Below are 26,363 nucleotides of genomic sequence, written 5' to 3' on the forward strand. Positions count from 1 at the left end.
GTCATAACTACTTAATACTAACACTGTAATTCAAAAGCAGGCATTGATATAACTGAATTGGCATGACTGTATTCCAATAAAACTTTATTTACAAAAATGGGAAGAAGGACAGATTTGGCCAAAGGATCATAGTTTTGAACCTCTGTTCAGACTTAAGAAAATGTTAATAATACAGACTAAACTTAAAAGTATGTCATGTTTGTAGCTGTTAGATTGTTCATAACACAAAGACTGAGTAAATATTCTTCCAGTGTTTGAAAACTGTTATGTAATTCAACAAAAAGTCTCTCACGTTATTGATAAGTAAGTGAAGTTCCTATCATCCTTGTTGCTTCACTCCCATCCCATTGTTTAACATAAATGAAGATATCAACCAGCATTCAAGTCAGAACTATAACTGTTTATCAGTTACAAATGTAGGTTGGCTGTTAATACAAGAGTTTGGCAAAATATCAAATAAAGCATCCTATAAGAATAAATTAAACATGTAGAATGGACAATATTGTATAGTTATTATTTGAATATTGTGCTCTATACTTCCTTTTATCAGGAAAAAAAGAATAATTTTTGTGTGTATGTAGATTTGATATAGATATGCACATATTTGCTGAGGAGCCATTATAATCACATGAGATTTAACTGTTCCAGAAATCTATAGCAACCCTATGGTTGACCTCATGTGATTATTATGTTTAGGATTTTGGTCCATGGGCAGGAAAAAGCTTACTAAAAATCATCCCTTACAAAATGCTGTAGGGGAAGCATATAGAAGTGATTAATTTCATGAACATAATGAAGCAGCTCAATCTGAATTCAAATCCTAGCTCCATCTCATAGCTGTGCAATATAGTATAATTAATTTTATTCATTTTGGCCTCTAATTTTCTCATCTATCAAAAACACAATAATGATAATACCTAACTCACAGATTTTCTGAAGGAATAACTGTGAAAAAAATACATGGAAGATGTGGTGGAATCCCTGATAAGTAAAGGCATTCAATACTATTAACTGTGGAACTGTAACAATTATAGGTGGGCAAAGCTGCTTGTGAGGCTGAGACAGAATGATTGCTTGAGCCCAGGAGTTCATGCTGCAGTGAGCTATCATCACTCATGCCACTGCACTGAAGCCTGAGCAACAAAGTGAGACTCTGTCTCTAAATATAAATAATACAATTGTAATTGTCTAAGTGTGTCAAATAGCACTGGTTTTCTTCCAATATCCCTTCCCTACTTCTTCATTAGTAATCAAGCCCCTTTCATTTAGCAGGATACATGACTTCTAGAAGTCAACCCCTGATGGAAAGTATTACACCTCTGGGAGAAGAAAGATATGTTATTGAAAAAGAGGTTTCCTTACCCTGATAGCCAATAAAAGGCACACAGATATAGAAGTTTGCAATGTCCACCCAATCATTGTCCAAGAGAGAAAATTCCCTGGCACAACACTCTGAGTCCCAGTGGCAAGCCTTAAGCTATTAACAAATCAAGTCCTTAAATCTCAGAACCAATGTCCCTTGTGTTCTGATTACGTGCTAACCAGCCATTCTGATTGTTACTTCGCAGCTGGGGTGGGGCGGGGGGGAGCAGGAGGAAGTATTGAACTTAATTATACTGTCCCCTCCTCAGTTAAAATTAAAATTTAATTTAATCAATCAGGATTTTTGTTCTACATCCTAAATTTGGTTTTATATGTTCACCTTGGTTAATGTGAGTGGTCCCTTAATAAACTAATCTACATGAAAAACAATTCAACTTTCTAAAACTGCAAGGTTTGGAGATGAACTATGAACAGTGGGAATCATTGACAAGTCTTGGTTCTCTGAGATTTTCTAGAATAATTTTCAGACTTGTCTTTCTTGAGAAAGCTACCTGTAACCAAGCAAAGAAACAAATAAGAAAATAAGGAACAGACATTTGGTTACCCACTTTTATTTGTCTTGGTAAGAACATTAACAATGAAATAAAACCTTCCTTCTGTTAGAAGATAGCAAAAAGTAATTAGAATAATAATAAAAAGAATTTTGAAAGAATGAAGAATGAAATAAAACCAACAAAAACATCTATCATCTTGATCACCATTGTACATGTGCACGCACACACACACACACACATGCACACACAAAGCATTTTAACATAAAAAGGTAGGATATAATCTTGGAATAATATAGAGTCTCTTTCAAAAAGAAATATTATTGGTTACACCTTAGCATATAAAAGATACGTTAATAAAAATTGAAGACAAAGATTTTAACATAAAAATTTATTGTCTGATATGGCATTATATAGAATCCTTTTTGGATACAAAGTTGTCAGTCCCTATGTGCATATTTGGCAGTGCAAAATAGTTTGACTATCCAATTTATTCAGGTAATTTATTTTTACTACAATCACTGCCCAAAAATCCAATTTCACAAATTATAATCTGACAAAATGGAAATGACACACCTCACATGATTTCACTCCATTTGGCAAATTCTGAGTGAAGTGAGAGAAGTTGAAAAACAGTAACCCCCAATCCTCTAGCCCTCTTCTGAGCCATTTTCTCAGCCTTGGGATAAGGACCACCCTAGAGGTAGGACTACATTTCACTGACAAAGTGATCTGTCCAGAAGGCACATGGGTGGAATCAAGGGAAAGACATAGTTTCCAGAAAATTGTGACTGGTAGGCAGGCAAAATGAATGTCCCATGAAGAAAATTATCTAAAGTTTGGAAGTAAAACAGAAAGCTTATTTTGATCTTTGATGTAATGCTGTTGCATCAAGATTGCCTAAGGATGATGTGATTCTCCAGAGGAGTGTAGATTACTATTACTGTTAATTAGAACATATATATATATGATGTATATATGAGACACATATATGATGTATATATGAGACACATATATGATGTATATATGAGACACATATATGATGTATATATGAGACACATATATGATGTATATATGAGACACATATGATGTATATATGAGACATATATATGATGTATATATGAGACATATATATGATGTATATATGAGACATATATATGATGTATACATGAGACATATATGATGTATACATGAGACATATATATGATGTATACATGAGACATATATATGATGTATATATGAGACATATATATCATATATATGAGACATATATGATATATATGACATATATATGATATATATGACATATATATCATATATGAGACATATATGATATATATGACATATATATCATATATGAGACATATATGATATGTATGACATATATATGATGGTAAAGTTATAATTCTGTAATATATTAATTTAAGAAAATGGATGTAAGTTATTTCTATCTTATAGGTATGCAAAAAGTTTTTTCCTGATAGTAATGCAAATTACTTTGGTCTATTAAAGAAGATAACCACAGAGGCTATGTTTTATTATACTGTGGAACATTAATTGGTTTTGCTTTAACTTATAAATATTACTTGATCATTTTGTGTTTTGTCATTCAATGACATACATTTATTTTTTCTTTTGAAGTAATATATGAGCTCGCATTCATTTCATCTTATCTACCTTTGAACTAGTTTTATCATCCTGCTGGTTCTCATTAATGAGCTAAAATAAAAGTTTAGCATATGCTTACTATTAGTATAATTGCGTGAGATTTTTAACAACATTTTGAAAATTAAACTTTTGAGAGTCTACAACAGAGACTACTCAACACAGAGCTGTGAAAATTGGGTCCTTGATCACTCAACACAGGATACATGTCTTTGTCTGAGCAGAATGATATAAATTAAAGAAAATGTCATCTTGGCATGGAAGTTGGGAAACATTTCCCTAGAAGATAGTCAGCAGGCTGCTCCTGTGGGTCACTATCTATATTTTTAATTTTTGCAGTAACTCAGACATTCAACTTGCAATATCTTTCTCTCCTCCCCCTCCCTATTTTCCCACATTTTACAAGTCACTGCACTCCGTTCTTTTAGGTTTGCTTTTCTCCAATCTATGCCTTTTGCATTCTCCTAGCCATTGGCTTTCTGTTGGGACTCCATTCTACCTCTTTTTGCTTCAAATTATTTCAATAATTATTTCAATAACTGTTCCTAGATCCATCAAAACATAGCAGGAATTAGGACATTATTCTACTAAAAAAAAGTCCTTGATGCATCACCAACTACCTATAAAACAAAGCCTGTGGCTCTCAGATAAATTGCATCCATCTTTACATTATCTTCTATTTATCATTGTTATGGCCTATCATTGTATCAAATCAAATTTATGTTTCTCAAATATACCAGGAATTTCCATACCTCTGTGCACATGGAAGATAAACTTATGCTGGAGGAAATGTATAAACTTCCCAACAGTTTAGATTGTAATTGGCAGCAGTCTGACTTAGGTCAGAACACCAGTTCTCTGTCTCTAAGTGAACAGGTCTTGAGAAATTTGCTTAGTCTCTCCAGGTGTCATTTTTCTAATCTATAAACTGGTGATATATCACACAGGGTTGAGAATTAAAAGGTGTCACTGTGATTCATTTGTTTACTCTTGCAGTTTTTTATTGGTTAATTTAACAAATAGGAAATGGGCCCTCACTAGGTGCCACTGTACAAAGTCCTGGGGCTACGAAGTCCAATTAATCAAGGTCCCTGTAGCCAGGCTCAAGATATGTGTAACTTTCTTTAAAATATTTTTAGCATAGCAAGAGTGTTATTCTCTGAATGCTGGTTGGATAAGCTACAACCCAGTAGCAAATAACATGCTACTCATAGATGCTACTCATAGATGCTTACTCCTGGTTTGCTTAGCTAGCAGTGTAGCCTGTTCTCCAGAAGCACTATTACAAAGCACACCTGCTATTCTTATCTCAACCAACACCAAAGGTTTGTAAATCAGCATGGTGAATATCAGCAATTCGATTTTGCTTGTGCAACTAATATCTTGATGGCATGATGAATGTTAGAAACAGTTTTGCATTGGTGAACTCTAAGTATTGGCTAAGGATTTAGAGCTATTGTCCAGTCTTGCATGAACAGGGCTTAGAAATACAGTGAAGTGTGTGGTCTTTTCCTGGAGGGATGATGCCAAGAGATAATCTCTAAATGGTTTGGTAAAATTGGAGGATTCCGTCTGCTAAATGCCTGCTGAAAGAATAGCATTCTGCCTTTGTTCATTAACAGGGTGCCCCCAACTGAATCTTTCCCATGTAAAGTGAAGGTTAGAACACCTGAAAGACAAAAAGATGGGATTTGATTGAGTTTTTAGATCAGTTTGTATGAACTGTTTTTGTGACTGCTTATTTATCAATAGATGTATAATTAATAAATATCTGCCCATTACAATTTTGTGGGTTAAGATAGAGAAAGCTGGTATAGCTAAATCTCACCCATTTCAGAGGTTTAGGTATCCACTTTTATTTTTCAAAAAGCACCCAAAATATGTGCACATAGGAAATCAACTAGATCATTTTGCTAAAGCAGGAGACTCGCTGCCAAGGAGAAGAGACAGAGGAGTTAACCTATAATTACAGTGAAGTGTTAGAAGTGTTTGTACAGGGAGATATGAGAGCACAGAGAAAGCATATTTGAATCAAAGAAAGGTTTTGTTATAAACTGACCCAAATCTGTCGAGTTATTCACAATTATTAAGTTCTTTTTGGTAAGTGTTTATAGCCTTCAATAGTCAGAGTAGGTGAAGGCTATAGGTTTTTTTGCCTACAATCTTATTATCAAGCGATGTGTTTAAAAGACAGCAAGCCTGAGACTTTATTCTATTAAACATTTGAACATTTATTAGAAAGCTGGCACAAAAAAATAGGTCATCCAGATATTCCACAAGCTCTATGAAGTCTCAGTGCTCCATCCTTTCGGGTTCTCTGACGAGCACCTTTTTGTGAAAGAATCACTCAACAACATTCTAATCGTGGGATTCAGTTAACCTAGGTCTGTTTGAGCAAAGAATTGCTTGAAAATGATGACATATATGACCATTAAGCAAATTTACAACCCCAACCCTGATATTCATCTGAGATAAATAGCTGGTAGTAGCAGCCTCTGGAAAGTGGATTTCTGAATAGAGTTTTAAATGCTAACCTCCCACACTTTGAATGTGCTTTCCTGAATAGAGTACTTCAAATCGTAAATAACCACACCTAGTTAGATTAAGATAACAGATAAATATGAACCTACTTATAATTTAGTACTTAAAATGCAGATAATGTAGCAAAAGTGAAGTGCAAAAATCATAAGAGGGAGCATTTTGAGAGGGGCATCACTTAAACTGAGTTGTAAATCCCAAAGAGTCACTATGAAGTACTAATATATAAATGAAGTGCCTGAATCTTTGGGGGCAGGTGCTTAATAAATGTTTTCCTTCCATTTCTTCTTTGCACATGTCTGTTTTTTCAGTCCAAGACATACTTCCCATCACTATCGCTCTAAATCTGTTCATCTCTGAAAGCCCAGCATAAATGCCATTCCTTCAGCTGAACTTCCCCTAATCATCAGCACCGCTACCCAAATCCCCTACTTCCCTATCCCCCTCCCCACAGCCAGAATCAATCTCTTGTCTACCGTGGGCTCCCACAGTATACTGTTCACTGAACATTAGAAATCCTTTCTAGGCTCCTTTCAGACGAGTACCTTATCTTATAATTTCCAGGTGCCTTCCATATAGTGGGTGCTCCATAAATGTTTGTAGAATAAATAAATGGAGAATCGTTATAACACTGACATTATCTTCTCCTTCAGAATCCTTGCTTGTGTCCTTCAGACTTTTCAACTAAATCCTTTTAAAGGCAGTGGAGAGTGCAAAAGAAATGAAGGTGCATACCTGGAAAGATAAGCAAAGATATTTATTTGTGGGTTCTTGTTTTATCTGAAAAAATGTTATCCTACTTATGCCTTTTTTTCAGTACTTTAAAATAAAAAATCTTAATTGTGCCAAGCTAAATTACTTTTAAAGTGAAGAAAAAAAATGAGATGATGTTCCATGTTTATTCTGTGGTTGGGTGCACCTGGGGAAGCAAGAACTCAGGCTTGGGAAGCATGACTTCAGGTAAACTCTCTTTAGTGTGTTTCTCATGATACTGTCTTTTAGCATCAGCTGAAAAACTTGTTTAAAAGTAAAATTTCATGCAGGGCCCCAGCTTCAGAATTTTAATTCAGGATGTCTGGAGTGGGCCTGGGGGTGGGGGTGGGGTGGCAGTTAGGGAGGAGCCAATTAGCACTTCTAATATGCAATTTAATGGATTCAGTTACGAGTTTAGGTTTTGATAGACACTGTACAAAGGGGGAATTCTAGTTGATTAATGGTCAAATTTCTAGCTATAGAATGATACTTCCCTTAGTGCAGTGCTCTTTGAGCTCCAAGATGTAACTTTACACTGAGCTTTAAGTAATTTTGTGTGACGCAAGGCTTCTTATAAATATGGAGATCTTAAAACTTTGATTAAATCAAATCTGTCCTCTGATCTTGTGTAGATTACAAATCTTATAGCTCAGATGGCCTACGGATTCTAAATAATTGCCCATTTAAGTCACTTTCTTCTTGCTTTTTATGATTTAAAAAAAGACTCAAAATAGTTGTGACATTTGCGCAGTGTTACACTGTGGGTCAAAGGGAGAGTAGGGATAGGTCAGAGAACTAATTATGCTCACCTTGGTGTTCCCTCACTACCTTCTCACCAAAGGGTTGTCGTATACACCATTTCAATGACTCACTGACCTAGAAGCTGCCCCTCTGTGGCCAGGCAATCTCCTTTATCCTTACACTTTTTTCAGTCTTGGCTTTGACACACTAAATCCCTCAGGATCTTGCTGGGACTGTGGCAAGCTTTATTCTTAAAATCAGCCTGAGACCACCGGCTCATTTCATAACTGTCAGAAACTGAAGAGCTGTCATCCTTCTGTACAGGTTTGAAAGCACAAGTGAGCTGAAGTTGAGCCTTCTCCTGCTTATTACAAATCTCCTGAATCACTTGGCAGGCAAAGCCACTGCAAGAAATCAAGAGTAGGCTTTTGTTCCATTTATAGAACAATGTAGGCTTTCTCTGGAACCAAAGTCACACTTGTGTATTCATTTAATGAAAATGGCTTATAATCAGAGTCCATTGTGCCAAAAAAAATGCATTGTAATTTCACATATTTTCTCCATTATGCTACAAAGTAGAGAGAGACATAATTAGCCTTATAAAATGATTGACAAATCAAGACATAAAGAGATCAAGAGATCTTAAAGTTCACATAGTATTTTCCAAGGAAATAGAGTGTAGATATTCTACCCTTCCCTATCCAATATTCTTTGCATTATTTATGATCCTCCCTCTTCAAAATGTCTGCCTATTTTCAAAATAGATTTGAGAAACTTGCAATAAAAGCACATACTGAATAAGGCAAATACAAATATATAAAAACATCCAAAAAGAGCTTATGAATCTCTCAGAGCAAGAAGAAACATTCAAGGAACATGGAATATTATGGAATAATATGGATAATATCCATAATAACATGGAATATTATTGTCTCAACTGAGCAGTGGAATTGACTTTGAGCTTCCTGGTAACCAATGTGAAAAGAAATCAAAATGAATCATAGGCTTTTAATTGCCTGGTAAAAGCAACTATATTATTTTTCAGAAAATGGAGTATCAATTTCTACTCTAAATTCTAAAGAACAAATCTTTAATAGTAATAATGCAGAAAAAGTAAAAATGATTTTATATTTTGTCTTGCCATCCTTAAAGAAACATAAGGATATACTATTAAATTGTAATTCAGTAAAGAGCCTTTGGTAAGACAAGGTTATTATTCCAATACTTCATTTTCACATTGCCATGCAGGTCTTTCCTATTAGCGGTGGGCATTACTTTCTTACCTCTTGAATTTGGGCCAAGTCACGTGATTTCCTTTTGCAAAAGGATTTTAGCAGATGTAATGCAAGCAAACACTTGAAATATTCTGTGGGTAGGGTTACTCTGTTGTGCCTTTACCACTGGCATGAGAAGAACATGTCCTAGGTATCCTGAAGGCCGAAGGAGGATGAGACTTGTAGATCAGACCCAAATCTGCAGGCTTGTAGAAAGAAACAGAACTGCCACATCTGTATCCCGCCAAGTCCACAACCCAAATGCCAACTCACACATCGTAGACAAGTGATATATTAAGGCACTACTTTTTGGAGTGGTTTACTGGGCAGAACTTTATAAGTGAGGTTTTCAAAGATATCATTTATAGGAAAGACGATCCTTTCTTTTGGTATACCGTATTATACATTCTGAAAAATGTAAACAGGCATCTAACCACCACTACAAACAAGATATAAAACATATTTAACACCTCAAAGATTCCTTCATTTATGTTTAGCAGCCAGTCCCCTCTACTACTGCCAGTGATTATCAATCCCTGATCTTCTCTCTGTCTCTGTAGTGTTGCCTTTACCAGATTGTCATATAGATAGAATCATACAGTATGTAGCATTTTGTAGCATTTTGTGTCTGCCTTCACTTAGAATAATCCATTTGGGATAAATTCATATTGTTGCACTTATCAGTAATTCATCCTTACAATTGCTAAATGGTATCCCATTGTGTGGCTGCACCACAGTTTGTTTATATATTCTGCAGCTTATGGATGATGGGTTGTTTCCAGTTTGGGGCAGTATGAATAAAGGTGCTGTAAAAGCTCGTGTGCAACTTTTGATATGAACATATTTTCACTTGGCTTGGAGTAAATATCTAAGAGTACAATCACTGGATCATACAAAAGTATATAAGAAACTGCTATTCCCCAAAGTGGCTATACCATTTTGCATTATCTCCAGGATTGTATGAGAGTTCCAGTTGCTCTACATCCTCACTAACACTTGATATTGTCAGATTGTACAATTTTAGCCATTTATAGAAATGTGCAATGGTATCTGATTGTAATTAGCAGCATTTTTGTGGCAATGATTAACTGATAAAAAGAGTTAAGCCAATGTGATCCAAATACAATGTTTGCTGGTGTTCCAAACTTCACATGTAACTACTGCTGTTTAAATAAAAGATGGCAAAAGTTAACCTATATTTTAATTGTTCCAGATGCAGTCTTTCAGAAAAATTTGGAAATCTATTAAGACTTCCAGGATGTCTAGTGGTAATTCCTATAGCCTCCAATATTATAGTGACAATGTAGTAACTGCAATAACTGCTCTAGGCAATTGTTCTTTCCCTTTTTCTCTCATTTTATTTTAATAGTTGTAACAGGCCTGTCTTTTCTATCGGCTGCAATACTCTTTTAAAGACCAGTCAGAGTTATTTTATTACTTCTGCTTTATAAACAGGAGTAAAATCCTAACTAGAATCCGGCCTCCAGGACTGAAACTTGAGATGGAGAGAGAAGTTTCCTATGTTTTAGTATTTAATTTCTCTTCTCAGTCCGGGAAATTAGATTTCAATAATGTGTTCTTTTCATTTAGAACTGTTTCAAAGGTAAAAGAGGTAGCATTTCAATAGATTCCCTGCAAAATAAAATCCAAATAAAAACTCAATTTTTCCAAATACAGAATGCCATTTAGCATAATGTCTGTCTTAATTAGTGTCAATTCAAAAGGAAATTGACCTAGAAAAAAGGAAATTGGATTCATGTCTTAGAAATTAGTTCCTGGTTTTGTGGTCTGTGGTCATCAGTACCTGGAAGGGCAACTGTGCAATGCTCTGTTCTTTTTGCTGAATGGCTATTCCAGGCCTAAGATCTTTTGGGGTTTTTTCCAGGTAATAGACTCCAATGAGCCTTGCCGCATTTTAGTATAATACTTCAGATTTCAAGCAAACGTTATTTTCACTAACCCTGTTGACTTTCGGGTGTCCTAAAGTTTATGACTCATTAATATTCAACAAAATGTTCTGGTAGGGATGTTTGTCCCAAGGAAGAAAAAATTGATGAGAAAATAAAAACTATGTTTAAATATTTTAATCCTCTCCTGTGAATGAGAAAAGAAACTTAATGTTTTCCATAGGGACGTGCTAGGAATGATGAGGAGATACTTTGTGAAGTCAGATTTGCTTCAATGTGAGGAATAAGTGCTTTCACCAGTAGAGCTTCTGACAAGGTCAGAAGTGGTTTCCCTGTGCTCAGTTAACACCCAGACAGTTTGAAATGCGATCACATAATCTGAACAAAACCTGTGAGGTAATTCCTAGCTCTGGGATTTTCTGATTCTGTTATTCTCATGCTTGGGCTATAGAAATACAAAGGATTACTTATCTGTTAGATATACTTCTTAAAATGACCCTTCACCCTTCCCATACCTCATGATGCTCATGGTGCTGGTGGTTCTCTCTCTCTCTCTCTCTTTCTCTCTGTTTTCTTCCTCTTCCTCCTTCTCCTGCTCCTCTCCCCATCTCTATATCTCTCATACATGTGTTGTGGGGAGAGGTGAATGGCACAGGGAACTGGGAACTGTATTTTCCAGTAATTTTGTTTGTTTTGTTTCTGTTTCAGTACATTTTGGTCTTTTGTTGTGAGTGACAGAAACCTAATTTGAACCAATTATGTCCTTCCTCCTGTCCCAGAAAGGGGAATACTTTGATTCATGGAATCAAGCTGCAACAAGAACATGGATATAGTTCCGTTAGAAACCAATGCAACCAGCCTGTGGAACACTGCTTAGGGCTCTCTTTCTTATCTCTTGTCTCTGCCTTCCTCTGTGTTGGATTCATCTCTTCTATTGCTAATCAGCTTTTACCAGGTCACGTGGTGCAAGGTGCATGGTTTCTGGAGGTGTCTAAATTTTTAACTAAATTTTAATAGAGGACTGAGCATCTTTCTCTTGTACCCATTTTTAAAATCCTAAGAAAGTACTCAGTTTGAATGAGGTATCCAGTCCTGTGGCCTGAGGGGCAATAGATTCCTATAATTGTCAGCCCCATTGAAGCACATAAGAAAACAAAGCAATTAAAATCCACTGCTGGGTTGAATTCCTTTATGTAAAAAACAGCTATAGCACCTACTACATGGTAGGCACTATTGTCTATGCTTTGCAAATATTAATTTATTTAATCCTTATACTATCATTCCTATTATTATTATTTTCCTTTAGAGATGAAGAAACTGAGGCACAGAGCACTTAAGGAATGGCCCAGGGCAGGACTGGACTGAATCAGAGTCTATTCACATGGCACAGGCTGCTTCACATTCACAAAGTCTGAGAGTGTTACCCTCAGAGCTACTTTCTAGATCCTTAACCCACCTCTCTTTTCTTCACAGAGTTTTATCTTTTTACTGTGTACTTATGCTTAGCATAGCAGTCTTTTTGACTGGCCCCAGTCTTCTCCCTCAACTGACAGAGGAATAATCTTTATCTGGTTGACATGTCAAGTGGTGAGAAATATTGGCATTCCTTAAAAAAGCAATTTTTCTTTTTTTCTCAAATGTATCACGTGCAGTTAAATGGCACTGACTTGTGCCCCCACCGACCAAATTTCACAGAGATGGCCTGTCAGAGGCTGGAGAATCTATTGAGGAATGGGTGTCTTCTCTGTGGAAATATCCCAATTACTATTTCTTGTGGGAAATGCAGCATCACCCCAGAGATCTGTAGCCATCAGGAAAAGTAGCCAAGCTGAAGGGACATCCATCTTCATTCCCAGTAGGGACACCACCATCTTCTCTAACTTGTCATCTTGAGGAATAGAAAACTCTAACTAAATAAATGAAAAAGGATGGCAGAAAATAATCCACAGTGACTTGTGCATCATTCTCCATCCATAAATAACTTTATATTTCACTTTTGGCAGCAGAGCCGAGCCAGGAGGTAATGAGCCATTGTGGAAAACCCATCTGTTGCTCATAAGGGGAAAGGCCAGATTTATGGAGGAAGAATCTGGAGTGTAAGTCCTGTTATTGTTAATGGAAGTTGCACATCTAATTGGTCATGCTGAAAATATGCCCTATTATATTCTTTTCCTGGCCAGATGGATGTGCTGAGCTGCAATGCTGAGAAGAAAAATGTACCTAAAGAATTCAAGAGTAGGAGTGGGCATCTCAGCCGATAGGGAACTGACAGTTCTAATGAGGACAGATAGTACTTGTCCATGGGCCTGATTTAAAGATGTTTTCCAAAGAACCCAAAGGGCCCAATACAGGTATTTCTAAATGGAGTGCCATAGTCCAGTCCCCTGGAGTGGATAGTGCTGAATCATTTCAACTAGCTCTCACCAGCCCCATCATTAGAAACACTTCTGCCTCTCATTCTTTTGTAACTGGCCCATTGGTACTTAATAATTGCTTTGAGACTTTCTCAGAATGGTGCTGGATATTGGCAATTGAAAGCCTTTTCTTCCAGCTTTCTCTTTACCACTGTCTTTTCTCCCAGCATCCTCTTTACCACTGTGGTAGGAAGAAAAACAGTAATCAAAGGCAAACTCATATACTAAAATTTTTCCAATCATCTTTGAATTAGAGTTGACAGAAGTGAGGGATTATATCTTAAGACAGTTCCTGGTACATTGTAGTTGCTTAATAAACATTGAATGAAGGAGAATAAAATCAAGTAACACTGATTCACAGAATCTTAGAGATTCAACTCTCTGAGCAGCCTTACATATTTTTATTAGTTAGGGTGTGTTAACTGCTATAACAATCCCTAATTCAAAGTAACTTAACAAAGGTTTAGTGCTCTCATGTCGTGGCCCAAAATAGTGGATGTGAAGGAGGGGCATGTAGTGGCAGGTGACACAATGGTCCACAGTCATTCCCTATCTTGCAGTACTTCCAATTTCCTACCTGCTCTCCAAGGTCACACAGAAGGAAAGAAGAGTGAGGAGGCCCTGTCAGGGTACATTACTCTCAAGTCTTGGAGGGAGATATGTCACCTCCACCATTACGCTGGTCAAAACTCAATTATCTGGCCCCAAATAATAAAGCAAAAGCTGGAAAATGTAGTTTTCCCACATGCCCAGAAGGAAAAGAGCTGCGTTTTGTGAACACATGGAATTGTCACTGATACTAAGACTCTTTAGTCAGCGCCTTGATTTTACAGATGGTCAAACAAGTGCTGAGACTGGATGACTTTCAGCAAGTCACATGATTGTTCCTTGGCAGACTCAGAACAAGAACTCGGATTTCCTGTTTCCTAATACCACTGAGTACATGGGGGAGAGAGAGCGAGAGCAAGAGTGAGAGAGAGAGAGAGAGAGACAGAAAGAGAGAAGGGGAGAGAGAGAGAAAGTAGAGAAATCAGGTAAGGGGAAGGGGCGAGGAAGGGGGAAGAGGAGGGGGAAGAAGGGGAGGGAAGGGAGGAAGGCAGATACTGGAGCACCCTATTAGGAGACCTGGAGAGGAGTCAGAACATCCAAACTCATGTTCCTGACTCTCTCATCAGCCTGACTCATCAATTACACTCCTCATTTTTCCCTTCTATAAAGTAAGAAGTGCAAGTGATTATTGAGATCCTTTCAAACTCCAACAATCTTCTATTAAGAGACATGGAGAAGAATAAACCAAAATACAGTCATGCATCATTTAATGATGAGGATACATTCTGAGAAATGCATCATCAGGCAATTTTGTAATTGTGTGAACATAATAGAGTGTACTTACACAGGCCTAGATGGTATAGCCCCTACACACCTGGGCTGTGTGGTACAGCGTATTGCTCCCGGGCTACAAACTTGTAGAGCATGTTATTGTACTGAGTACCATAGGCAATTATAACACAGTGATAAGTATTTATATATCTAAACATACAAAAGTTCCAGTAAAAATATGTGTACAAGATACAGTATAAAAGATTGAAAATGTTGCACCTGTATAGGGTATTTACCATGAATGGAGCTTGCAGGAACTGTGAGTTGCTCTGGGTGGGTCCGTGAGTGAGTGAGTGGTGAGTGAATGTGAAGGGGCGGGACATTACTGTGTGCTACTGTAGACTTTATAAACATTGTACTCTTAGGCCACGCTAAATGTATTTAAATTTATTTTCTTCAATAGGAAATTAACCTTAGCTTACCATAACTTTTTCACAAACTTTTAAATTTTTAAAACTTTTTTGACTCATAATAATACTTAGCTTAAACACAAACATATCATATAGCTGTATAAAAATATTCTTTCCTTATATCCTTATTCTATAAGCTTTTTTTAATTTCTAAATCCTTAAATTTATTTTTATTTTTTCAACTTCTTTGTTAAAAGCGAAGACACAAAGACACACATTAGTCTAGGCTTCCACAGGGTGAGGGTCATCAATATCACTGTCTCCCACTTCCACATCTTCTTCCACTGGAAGGTCTTCAGGGGCAGTAACATCCATGGAAATGTCATCTCCTATGATAACAATGCCTTCTTCTGGAATACTTCCTGGAGGACCCACCTGGATTTTAAAAAATATATAAGTTAGAAAGAATACATTCTAAAATAATGGTAAAAAGTACAGTATAGTAAATACACAAACCAGTAACATATTATCATCATCAAGTATTATGTGCTATATGTAATTGTATGTGCTATACTTTTATATAACTGGCAGTGCATTAGGTTTGTTTATACCAGCTTCACCACAAACACATGAGTAATGCATTGCACTGCAATGTTAAGATGGCTGTGGCATCAGTAGGTGATAGGAATTTTTTAGCTCCACAATAAAATTATGGAACCACCACCGTCTATGTGGTCCGCTATTGATCAAAAGGTCACTATGCAGTACATGGCTGTGATAAGAGAAGCTGTCAAAGTCAAGCAAGTGGATATGAGATGAGGGATGTGATAATGTTAAAGAAAGACAGGTAGGTTCAGCCTTCTGGGCATCATGGCTTGTGAGGATGGCACAGAAGCTTCTCACCCAGTAGTGACTCAGAGACCACGGGCATCTTCCTGGAGTTCATTTTGTCCTCGTATAGACTCTCTCTCCTCCTATTCCCCCAATCCAGGCCCATTGCCTTCTCATCAGAGACCCATGGTATGAGCCCCACTGCCAGGCTGTCACAAGACTTGGGAGCAGCCTGGCCAATGGCGGGGCTGAGGGGGCCTGGCAGCATGTAGCTGGGCAACTGCCCCTTTTCCTACCTTCTCAGGAGCTTCACTCTCACTCAGCTTCAAGTGTGCAAGTTGCAGCAGCAAAGGGATTAAGGTGACCCTATAGGCGGCTTCATTAACTGCTCCGAGGCCAGCCAACCCCGAGAGACTGTCCTCATGCAGGGGTGATAACAGGCCACAACAAGGCAGCTGGCGGCAGACTCAAATCCCTTTTCAATTCTGCCCACTTTAGCTTGTTCAAAGGGGAGAGGGATCAATTTCTGAAATCAGCCTTTCCCTTAAACACGGCCAAGTGGCAGCCAAAGCATAAAAAGAGGTAATCCTTCAAGGAGTGACACTTCAGGCTCATCAAACACTTTCATCTCAGGATTCTAAAATCTTTTTCAATCATTAATCGTTTTCTCTAAGCCTCCTGTTCTCAGAATCATGCAGAAGCAATGTGGAAGCTCTGCGAGGAAGGGTGGAAAGCAAGAATCTAAAAGGCACTAGCGGAGCACAGCTACATTTCCATCTTCCACCGGGTTTCTGTAAATAACATGAACAGAAATAAAGAATTGCTTGAAATAATGGCTATCATATTGAGACAGCATTGCTCAAACCTGGAGAGGGAGCAATTATGAGCTAGGAAATCTAGAGTTATGGTTTTCACTCACCTGGTCTCCAGTGATGGTGAGGCTGGATCAAACCCTTAATATCTCTCAGGGTCTCTCCGTCTTCACTTTTGACTGGGTTAACATGGAAACATTTTCTAATCATTATGAGAGACCCAAAGACGATAATCTTAGACTGCAAACTCTCAAATGGGTTTATATTTGTGGAAGGCATGATTTTATAGCTACAAAATTAGGTAATATAGAAATAATTACACTTCCTTATTTTTTAACCAGCAGCATAAACCAGACACCAGCTTTTATCTCACCAGGCTGATGGAAAATTTCGTCCCAGCCATATAGCTGCTGCCCCATCACAGTTTAGGAATTCTCAGGGACTTGGGTCACTGGTCCTCACCAATTCATGATGAGCGGTCCATTGGCAGAACTTGCTCAGCTCCTCGAGGACTGCTGACTGCTGCTTCTGTTAATGGAAATGCCAACTGATTTTGGAAACCTCAGTTCCACAGGTTCTCTACTTCATGTCTTCCAGGCATCTTCCCTCTGAGGTCTCATTGTTTCCCCAGTGCTATCTCACAGAGGAGGTGGTGTGTCCTCCCTGTCCACAGGACGGATGCCTTCTAACCCCTTCCTGGAAGAAGGCAGGAAGGAATTGACTGGGAGAAATCTTTCTTATTTCCTTTACTACTGACAAAGGCTCTCTTCTTTGATCAAACTTAAGTCTGGCTCCTCTGAGCTCCCTTTGTGACAAGCCCAGCTCTGGGCTCTGCCCTTTTCCTGTTTAGTCCAGTTTTAGCAGGACTCCTGCTGTGTCACTTTAGCAAAAATCCCCCATATTTGATATCTGATTAAATTCCCTATCCCCCATCCTCAATGTGTCATCACCTTGGCCTGCCTTCAGCAAGGATCCTGTCTGTCCAACTGGTTTCGCCAGAATCCCCTTTACCCCTGATGTTTCCTCTTAGTAATTTTCCATCCACTGTTTCCAACCCTGCTCCTTGGCTATAAATCTTTGTTGTATTTGAAGTTATACTCGACTCCTCTGTGCTGCTAAAGGACATGTCATGAGTAATTTTTTTTTTCTTAACAATACCTTCAAAGTCATTCCACAATTTCCCTTCTCACTTTACACTCTGCACAGTGAAAGAGTTTTTTTTTGTTGTTTTTTGTTTTTTGTTTTTTTTAAAGGAAAATGTGGCCAGGTACAGTGGCTCACGCCTGTAATCCCAGCACTTTGGGAGGCAAAAGCGGGCATATCACGAGGTCAGGAGTTCGAGACCAGCCTGGCCAATATGGTGAAACCCTGTCTCTACTAAAAATACACAAATTAGCTGGGTGTGGTGGTGGGCGCCTGTAGTTCCAGCTACTCGGGAGGCTGAGGCAGAAGAATCGCTTGAACCCGGGAGGCAGAGGTTACAGTGAGCCGAGATCTTGCCACTGCACTCCAGCCTGGTTGACAGAGTGAGGCTCCATCTCAAAAAAAAAAAAAAAAAAAGAAAATGTAAAGGCCATGGCTCTTGGTTTGAAAAACAGAAAAAAAAAATTATAAAATGAACAAAATGGCTTCAAAAATTTTAATAAGCCATCTTCCTAAATTCTGTCACTAAGAAAACCAACATAGACTACCACCACCTCAAATTACAGAAGGAACAATGTTCAGCCAAAGAGATAGGCAGAAGCCAAAAATAGGATCTGCTTGTCTGTGGTGCATCTTCCGGTCACTAGTGTTTGCTATAGACAAGGTTAATGGATACTGGGATTTACTAAAAACTGCTTGTGGCTTGAGTGATTCCGAAGGAACTTTCTGTAAGCCTGTATGAATACTTTCATCACTCCATGTTAGGTAAAGGACAAGGGGTCAAATAGTTCACTCAGTTTGTTTTCTATCTGAAATACTGCACTTAGTCAACTTCCACAATGAGCCAGCAATTTCTCTTGAGGAAACCCATTACAGATAACAGTTTTTGGACCAAATCTAAACTTCCCCTGGCTGATCACAATTCCATCCTCTAGTCTAGAATCATAAAGGCTGTTGGGAAGAAAATTAACTTCTGCCAGATTTCCATTATGTGCCAGACATTCTCAGATCACTTTTTATGTTTGCTTCATACAAATTCTGAAAGGTAGCGATTATTTTCTCCATCAAGGAGATGCAGAAAGAGATGAAGGAGGTATCAAGGAGGTTAAGTGATTTGCCAAAAGTCAGTTATAAGACAAAAGAGTGGTACCTCAGTTCTAAAGCAATGTCCTTCCCACTGTACCAGGCTATGTGCCAACTTGCACATAATCATCTATAGAAATATTATCTCTAATGAGATCACTGCCATGATCCCACTAACTTTTCCAGGTTAACCATTCGCTCACCATTATTCTGACAATAGTAGCCAACATTTATTGAGGACTCTATTATGATCAAGATTTCTGGTCATGCCTTTACATGGACCACCTCATTTAAGTATTTCCAGAACCCTATGAGGCAGATACAATTGTACTCTCATCTTACAGTCATAGAGTTACCCAGCTTGTTAACAAATTAAAGTCTTGCCTATGCCTCTTTGGCAAATGGTTGCCCACTTTCTCCCGAGGCAAATTCCTAGAGAGATTGCTTTTTCAATTGTCTACGCATTTTAAAATATCTTATTTCCCCTATTGAATCAGACTCAACTCAGTATGTCACTACTTTCTGAGCAAGGAAGATGAAGATCTTGCAGTTTCATTACAGTGTGGTAGAACTTACTAATAAAATCGCTAAATTAAGGTTACCTTTCTGCCCCATTTTTTCAAAGAGTTATTGAAATGTTTCATACCAAGAAAGACCTTCCCCCTCATCCTTTGCCCGAAATTTCCAGCCCTAACAGAGGTGATGAACTCAAACTATGATAATGCAAGCAAATAAACCTCTCTGGTGGTACTCTGAATTTAAACTCAAGCTTTTACATCTCTAACATGGTCTCATACACAAAAATAATATAACAGCATTAATTCTATCTTACAATGGGAATTGTTCAACTACAAAATTCAGGCATCTGAGGACAAAGTCCTATGAATGGCTAATATACTCCCCTTCCTACACCCTTGCCAAATTTCCGGAGGAAACACTAACTGCAATGCATTGCCATTTCGGAAAAGTCTTATTTCCCCCCTAATAAAAGGTCTCCTCAGTTGGAAGCAGAATGTCAGGATGTCAGATAATAATCATGAACCTCCTGATTTTTCCAGTGAAAGAAAAATTTAATTCATGGCCATTAAAGTCAAACAACCTAAGTCCAATGAACAACAATACAGAAGATAGATGAATCTCACTGACATAATGTTGAGTGGCAGGAATGAGACCCAAATAAGCACACATGGTATGGTTCTATCTGTATAGTTCTCAAAGCACATAAGTTAAACCTATGGCCCCAAGTTAAACCTATGGCCCCACATCAGGATAGGAATTACCTTTGAGGAGGAAGTGCCTAGAAATGACAGCAAAATAAATTTCTGGGATGGTCATTCTGTTTCTCGATCTGGCTCTTGGTTACATGAATGTGTATAATTTGTGAAAAATCATTGAGCTGCAATGCTTTGTGTACTTCTCTGTATGTCATACTTCAATAAAAATTTATGAGAAATCAAAAAGTCAAAACCACTAAAAAATTTATTCCCATGAAAATATACACAAAACACACACAAAAGTTTGTTCGGCATTGCAGATATTGCCAGAAAAATTGATATACAGGGCATCAGAATTTTAGTTAAAGAAAGTACTGTTTATTAAATCTATTATATTCAGATGGAGAGCCAGAGAATGATGTTTTTCTATTTCCCCTTCTTTATATTCAATTTTTTTTGAAAAAAATAATGCCTTTTGAATCAAGAAGGAATTTATAGAATATCAGTAGGAGAGAGTAAATTACCTTCATTTACTCACCAAAAAATCAAAAGTATCCATCCCCTTATTTTAAGGATAGTCAGGTCATTAAATCAATTCTGTGCAGGCCGAGACATTGTTCTCTGAGAAGAGGAAGACAGTTATCATCATATGCTTAATTATAACCTACCAAGGTTTTATTTGTAGGCCACCATAATGCTATCTTAAAAGCAGATGTTTCATAAAATACTGTTCTATAGATGCGTTTGGCATATTGGAGAAGTTACCAATTTCTCCTCCCTATATCCTGATGCAGTGGGAGCTGAAGCACTCACTTAGTTTGTTCTTCTGGGAAACCGTCCTCATACCTTGAGGTCTGGGGTAGTGAGGCTCTCCTTTGAGCTGCCAAAGAGCCATATGCTAACTCCATCATTGGATTTAGCATATTCCAGCTCGTCAGTTTACATATTCATCTTCCACTCTATAATGTATGCAATTTGACCACAGGTGAGATACACATGAGGTTGCTCTGTCCCTGTGTCCTCAGTCTACCTCAGCAATCAACTGCAGATGCAGGGAGCAGGAACCCTATACCCTGACATCTTCCCACTTCAAGTGCTTAAATCTCTGTAATACTCTACCTGCAGGAATTTGCTCAGCCATGCAAGGCAGCCTAAATGTCCTAGAGACTTAATGCTTTACAACCAATGAGGGTTAGATATTGGTGGATTAATGCCCCAGTGTCTGTTTACTGTTGCATAATAAAACACCCCAAACGCAGAGCCATACAACAACATTGATTTTACCAGGGAGCTCACAAATTCTCCGAGTCAGGAATTTGGAAAGAGTAAGCAAGGACAGCTTGTCTCTGCACCATCATGGTTAGGTCTCATTTGAGAAAATGCAGTCATGGAGTGACTTAATAACTGAGAGTAGTACTCATCAGAAAGCTTACTTAAAAATTTTCTCCCATTCTGTAGGTTGCCTGTTCACTCTGATGGTAGTTTCTTTTGCTGTGTAGAAGCTCTTTAGTTTAATTAGATCCCGTTTGTCAATTTTGACTTTTGTTGCCATTGCTTTGGTGTTTTAGTTATGAAGTCCTTGCCCATGCCTATGTCCTGAATGGTATTGCCTAGGTTTTCTTCTAGGGTTTTTATGGTTTTAGGTCTAACATTTAAGTCTTTAATCCACCTTGAATTAATTTTTGTAAAAGGTGTAAGGAAGAGATCCAGTTTCAGCTTTCTACATATGGCTAGCCAGTTTTCCCAGCACCATTTATTAGATAGGGGGAATCCTTTCCCCATTTCTTGTTTTTGTCAGGTTTGTCAAAGATCAGAGAGCTAATATCCAGAATCTACAAAGAACTTAAACAAATTTACAGAAAAAATCAAACAACCCCATCAAAAAGTGGGTGAAGGATATGAACAGACACTTCTCAAAAGAAGACATTTATGCAGCCAACAGACACATGAAAAAATGCTCATCATCACTGGCCGTCAGAGAAATGCAAATCAAAACCACAATGAGATACCATCTCACACCTCTTAGAATGGCAATCATTAAAAAGTCAGGAAACAACAGGTGCTGGAGAGGATGTGGAGAAATAGGAACACTTTCACACTGTTGGTGGGACTGTAAACTAGTTCAACCATTGTGGAAGACAATGTGGTGATTCCTCAAGGATCTAAAACTAGAAATACCATTTGACTCAGTCATCCCATTACTGGGTATATACCCAAAGGATTGTAAATCATGCTGCTATAAAGACACATGCACACATATGTTTATTGCAGCACTATTCACAATAGCAAAGACTTGGAAGCAACCCAAATGTCCATCAATGATAGACTGGATTAAGAAAATGTGGCACATGTATACCATGGAATACTATGCAGCCATAAAAAACGATGAGTTCATGTCCTTTATAGGGACATCGATGAAGCTGGAAACCATCATTCTCAGCAAACTATCGCAAGGACCGAAAACTAAACACCGCATGTTCTCACTCATAGGTGGAAATTGAACAATGAGAACACTTGGATACAGGAAGGGGAACATCACACACTGGGGCCTGTCGTAGGGTGGGAGGCTGGGGGAGGGATAGCATTAGGAGAAATACCTAATGTAAATGACAAGTTAATGGGTACAGCACACCAACATGGCACATGTATACGTATGTAACAAACCTGCACGTTGTGCACGTGTACCCTAGAACTTAAACTATAATTAAAAAAAAAGAAAGCTTACTTAATCAATTTCTGGCAATCAGTGCTGGCTGTAGCTGGCTCCTCATGTGGATCTAATGGCTGGAACATCTGCATGTGTCATCCACATGTAGTTTGGGCTCCTCACAACATGGAGGTAGAGTTCTAAAAGTGAGCATCCTAAGAGAAACTAAAAGAAGCTGTATTTCCCTTTATGTTCCAGTCTCTGAAGTCAAGTAACACCATTTCCACTAAGGTCACAAGTTTATCCATATTTAAGGGGAGGGGATTAGACCCAAGCTCTTGAGTAGATGAGTCCTAAGGTCACATGATAAGAGGAGCGTATCAGATGAGAGATATTGTTGTGGTCATGTCTGGAAAGGAATACACACCAGAACTCATCTCTTTTGTTCCTCATTGGGACAATTCTGAGATATATGTTCTCAATGATTCTTCCAAGTGTCTCAGTAGGACAGAATCCTAGCTGTCCACTGCAATAATCTATTCATATAGATACAACAGCTGACTTTTCTGACTTACTTGTGTCACTTTCCACACTCCTCTATTTGAGCTTCCTAGGCTCACCTTCCAAATATTGTCTGCACCCAAGTCCTTGCCTTACAGAATGCTTCTGGGAAAACTTTGATAAGAGGAGTTGAGTCTTTATGTTCTATAGCTGGAGTCTAACACCATGGCTGTGTCATAATTAGTGCTTAATAAAAGCTAACCGGATAAATAGACATCTCATTTCATGGATTAGGATAGTGATACAAGGAAAACATTGGCTGAGCAGCAGCTTTTAGAGCTAAATATCAAATTCATATTGACATTATTTTAGTATTTTCTTTTATTCACAAGCTCAGAGCTCTTTAAGACTTGTTGAACCTTTCCTAAAATGTTCTAGAAAACAGGATCAAAATGACTCCATGTAGTTTGACTCCTACTCTGTTGTCATCTTATTCTAACACAACTATTACCATTACCAATAGGGTAATTGTTGTGTGCTACTTACAGTTAGTATTTCTATGTATGAAATACTATACAAATATGAAATACTATACAAGTATGAAATACTTATACTATATAAGCTAGTGAATTCCACAGTGCTCTACAGGGGATACATGCCAATCTGATCAATTAACAAAACTGAATGTATTTATATCCTTACAGTTGTTTTGCAAGATTATTCTGTCACTTTCTGTATTTTTAAGTCAGCTTCTTAAATGGAATAGTTTTAATAATGAGGTAATTTTTTTCCAAATATACAACTTCCACAGCTATTGCTCTATATCTGTAAAATATCATAGAGTCAACATTTTATAGCAGAAAAATAAACCATTATAAATCTAAGCTAACCACCTCTATATACTGAAGAACCCTGAGTGAAGTGCAGCTCAGAGATAGTTCAAAATAACTTGTTTAAAAATACAGCTAATTAGTGGGGGAAAGTGGAATTAGATTTCAGTTCGTTCAAAACCAATTCTTTGAATATATAGAATTAATATATATCAATTGATATATATATATATCTTTCAATATATTGGGCTTCTTTTAATATATTGTGTTATCTATGAACTACGTTTATCAGACCTTCAGTCTTAATTGAGAGCATGAGATAGAATTGAGATGAATAAACTTCTTAATGCATGGTCAGATAATATAAATTCCAGCTGTAATAGCAGATGTAATAAATCATACATTTTAGAAGCAGAACTTATTTTAGAGACAATCTATTGTAACTAGTGTTATAAATGCTGACATTCAGAAAGGCTAAGTGAATTTATTCATTGTCTCACTAATTTAATAAATATTTATTGAGTGCCCATATTTCATGTCAACCACTATTGTATGCCTTGATGATTGAAAGGTAAAGCTTCCATGGAGCTTATATTATGATCACAATAGGATCTTATTCAACCTTTGAGATTGTTGTCGCTTTGCTTTACCCTTCAAATATTTAGATTTTGGATAAATAGCAAACACCATAATGTGCACATGGCTACATAACACAGACGTTTCACATGCAGTTTACTGGTAAAATGTATTGAGTAATTTTGAAATTCCAAGTGCGAGAGGCACTTCTGAATATATGGAGAGACATGAAGCATACTGTCAAGAAGGTAAATACCCTAGGCTCTTGTTGTCCGGCTTAGGAGAGGGAGAGTAATAGGATGAGTTACCACAAGAGGGGAAGACAGATAAATATCAAGAAGTTCCAAATGATAATCTTGTCTCCAAAGGAAAAGTGACTAAATAATGGGGATCACCACTGGGAATCATCTTGCAGAATCTGGTTCTCTCTTTTGAAGTACCAGACATTAGTCTTTTGTTTTGCTTTTAAACAACTCGAACTACAGAAAATTTGCAGAGACATTACCCAAAATGTTTTGTTCTGGACCATTTGAGGCAAGTTGCCAACATGATGCCCTATCTCCTCCCACCTCATCACCAGTAAGTTCATGTGTATGTCCTACAAACAGGGATATTCTTCTATATAAACCTAATGCAATCATCAAACCCAGTGAAATTATCACTGATCCATTACTATCTCCTAATCTACAGACTACATTCAAGTTTGCCAGTTGTCCCAATAAAGACTATGGCAGAAAGGATTTAGTTCAGAATGAAGCATTACATTTAGTTGCCATGTCTTTTTATTCTCCTTCAATAGCTCTTCAGTCTTTGCTTGATGATTTTGATGATTACAGACCAGTTATTACATAAAATTTTCCTCAGTGTGGCTTTATCTGATGTTTCCTCATGATTAGATTCAGATTACACCTCCTCGGCAGGAACCCATCACAAATGAGTTTCTGTGTTCTTTTCATTGCATTCTGTCAGTTGTCATACGATTTTGCTTTGTCCTTTTATTGATGAGTTTAAGTGTTCTCATCTGATTAAGGTGGTATCTAACAGGTTTCTCATTAGAAGCTTATTCATTTTCTCTTTGGAATTAATAAGGATTTCATGAGAAAATACATTGAGACTATGTGAATATCCTGTTCCTCATCAAACTTTTAATTGGTTTATTGACATTATTATGAACTCATGGTTTTCTTTTTTTCAGAGGAAAATAGTTTTCTCAGATTTGGCTAGGGGAAACTCTTGCTGTCTAGTTGCTGTGTCTTGTTGACATATCCCATCATTCTTTGGAGACTTCCTTCCTGTCACAAGGTGGCCTAGGTTCTTGGATTTTCCATGTCCTATCTCTGGAATCAGACATTTATGCAAGGAGCCCTGCTTGCTTCCTTTCATGGAGAATGATATTAGAAACGAAGATCTGGGTGTCAAGTGTACTCTTTACTATTGAGATATTGTTTCTCTTAGTGAACAGAACTAAAAAATGTGTGTGCGTGTGCGCGTGCATGTGCATGTGTGTATCTGGTGTATAAATGTGTGTTTGTGTGAATTGTCCTAGTCTGCTTCATGCTGCTGTAACAGAATACCACAAGTTGATAATTTATAAAGAAGAGAAATTACCGAAATCTCACAAATCATCCCGAAAGAACTTACTCATATAACCAAATACCACTGTACCCCATAACTTATGGAAAAATAAAATAAACAATAATAATAAAAGAATGGAAATTTACTTTTCACAGTTTTCTGGAGGCCCTGGCATCTGGTCTGGTAAAGGCTTTCTTGTTTTGTCCTCACATGGTGGAAGGCAGAAGGGCAAGCTTGCTAAATGTTGTGTGAAGC

Source organism: Pongo pygmaeus, chromosome 2 (assembly GCF_028885625.2).
Source record: "Pongo pygmaeus isolate AG05252 chromosome 2, NHGRI_mPonPyg2-v2.0_pri, whole genome shotgun sequence".
Taxonomy (NCBI): domain Eukaryota; kingdom Metazoa; phylum Chordata; class Mammalia; order Primates; family Hominidae; genus Pongo; species Pongo pygmaeus.